Source organism: Marmota flaviventris, chromosome 7 (genome assembly GCF_047511675.1).
Source record: "Marmota flaviventris isolate mMarFla1 chromosome 7, mMarFla1.hap1, whole genome shotgun sequence".
In the NCBI taxonomy this organism is placed as follows: Eukaryota; Metazoa; Chordata; class Mammalia; order Rodentia; family Sciuridae; genus Marmota; species Marmota flaviventris.
This window is the reverse complement of record NC_092504.1, coordinates 41787529-41790265: the sequence shown is the minus strand read 5'-3', so window position 1 is coordinate 41790265 and position 2737 is coordinate 41787529. Positions and strand designations below refer to the sequence as shown.

The following is a 2737-nucleotide window of genomic DNA, read 5'->3' as shown; positions in this document are numbered from 1 at the left end:
AAAGCCCTTTGTTGGAATGCTTTATACTTTCCATGGAACAGAAACTGAAGTAACCTGTTATAAATTAGTCACAAATACAGTCCTCGAGTCTTTTTGCCCATACCCAGGAGTATTGTCTGAACCATGTCTTCTTTGTAGCAGCTTGGCCCAGCCACCACTGCGCTTGGCTGAGTTCACAAATCTGTTGTAACCTGTAGCTTCCCTGTCACTTCCTGGCTCTCCTCTGCTGCTAGGCTTTGTTTCCTGGCAGGATTAAAACCTTCTGCCACTGCCATAGCTACTGCTGCTGCTGGGAGCGCCATGGTCACCTTGGTTTCGTGGTTTGGCAAAGTATTGGTCTCCACCACCAAAAGGTCCAGAGCGTCTGTCTCCAAAATTTCCACTCTCCATGGGTCCAACATTTGATGACTGATTGTTTAATTGCCAAAATCATTGTAGCTTCCACCACCTCTCAAATTGCTTCGGTCATGACCAAATCCATTGTAGCCATCCCCACGGGCACCATATCCAACACCACCACCATCATCTTTGGTTACCACCAAAGCCACCACCACCACCAAAATTTCCTGTATGACCAAAATTGTCATTTTCACCAATACCACCTTCACCACCACCACCACCACCACCAAAGTTTCCAGAACCACTTCAACCTCTTTGGCTGGATGAAGCACCAGCCATCTCTTTGTGAGGGCTTTCCTCACTTCACAGCTGTGGCCCTTCCCAGTACAGCATTTCTGAAAGACAACCTTATCCACAGAATCATGGTCATCAAAAGTTAGCGAAGCAAAGCCCCTCTTCTTTCCACTGCTTCCGTCAGTCATGATTTCAATAACTTCAATTTTCCTAAACTGTTCAAAATAATCTCGTAGGTGACATTCTTTAGTGTCTTCTCTAATGCCTCCGATGATGATCTTTTTCACGATTAAAAAGTGGGCCCCTGGTCTTTGCGAATCTTCTCTTGAAACAGCTCTTTCTGGTTCCACAACGGTCCATCCACCTTGTGTGTCCTGCATTCATGGCTGCATCCACTCCCTCCATGGTGGCATGAGGGACAAACCAAAGTCCTAGAGCGCTTGGTGTTTGGGTCTCTCATAACCACACAGTCTGTGAGTGTTCCCCAGGGCTCAAAACGTCTTCTCAGATTCTCATCAGTTGTTTCAAAGCTCAGCCCTTCAATGAATAGCTTCTGCAGCCGTTTGGCCTGTTAAGGGGACTCTGATTCAGACTTGACGACAGGAGGAAGAGAGACCTTAATGATGCTTTCTCGGTGCCCAGGACAGAAGGAGTAAGCTAATGAATGTATCCTGAGATGGTTATTTAGAGGAGCAGGGTCCCTAGGAGAAGTCATACTCCCATAGGACTGTTCTGACGGAGCAGAGCGAGGTGCTCTAAGAGACCCACAGACAAGAGATCCACTCTGTTTACTTGGTGAGAATGGCTGCGAGGGACTGTCACCTGGGGTCTCCAGAGCAGACTCACAGGAGTTCATTTGTCAAGAAGGGAAGGAAGGGACGAGCTTTCCAATTAGTAGAACTAGCTTATATAGGAAAAAACAAAACAAAACAAAAGGGAAACAGCAAGCAGTTCTGTGTAACTAGAGCCTGGGAAATGTTGAGGAGAGACCCTGGAATCTTAAGCAGAAGCCACCTCAGATAAAATCTCATAGGACAGGTCCATGCTTAACTATTAACCCCATAAAAGAGCAATTTCAAAACTGCATATATTCAGACACGGCCATTATAATTGTTGCCATTTCCATTCACCAATTGCCTTTTTAAAACTTATGTTCTGATTTAAGTCAACCAGCGTTAAAACTCAAGTATATTTATTTTTTAAATGTATATCACTGCTATAAATGAGCGACTATTATTCCTTATCATTAATAGAAATTAACCATAATAAATCCAATGATAGCAAAACAGATTATTACATTCTAGTTGTACAATATGTACTTTGGTACGTATCCCGCTTGCCCCCTAAAACTATAAACTCTTAATGTGTTGTCACTCTTGGGTTATTATCCACATTTGGAGAAAGAGATTAAATGCAAGGGAATGAATCTCTAATGATAGAATCACAGGACCTTCAGAGTAGCTCACTTATTTAGATCACATAGGTAGTTCTTCTCTTCATCAAAGGATTTTCTGGGTGCTAGGCAAATTATGTCTCTCAGTCCACAGAATAAGGTAAGAATAAGGGCTCTCTTTATTAATAGGGCTACAGTGAGGATCTTTGTAGAAGATGTACTTTGGATCATGACCTAATGTTTATTCAATGCCTATTGCTATAGTTTGGATCTGAAATGTCCTCCAAAATCCCATATGTTAAAGCCATGGTCCCCAACCCAGGGCATTATTGGAAAATGATTCAAACTTTAAGGAGTGGGGCCTACTTAGAGGAAGTTAGGTCTTAGGGGAATATCCTTGAAGGAGACCTTGGGACCCCTGCCCCTTCCTCTCTCTCTCTCTCTCTCTCTCTCTCTCTCTCTCTCTGGTCCCTGTCCACCATGAATGAACAGGCCTCCTCTACTGTGCCCTCCTGCGATAATGCTCTGTGCTGCCACAGGTCCAAAACATTAGGGCCAAGTGACCATGGACTGAAACCTCTGAAACTGTGAGTTAAATTTCTTTTCTTTTTTAAGCTGAAGTATTTCAGGTATTTGTTACAGTAATGGAAAGCTAACACCGCTATGACACACACAAATCTGCTAAATATTTTACATGCATTGTTAATCCTC

At 43.4% G+C, this 2737-nt stretch overlaps 1 pseudogene; it reads right to left on the bottom strand.

The window, feature by feature from the left end:
• Nucleotides 1-252: 252 nt before the first annotated feature.
• Nucleotides 253-1093, bottom strand: LOC114093097 (heterogeneous nuclear ribonucleoprotein A1-like; annotated as a pseudogene).
• Nucleotides 1094-2737: the final 1644 nt, after the last annotated feature.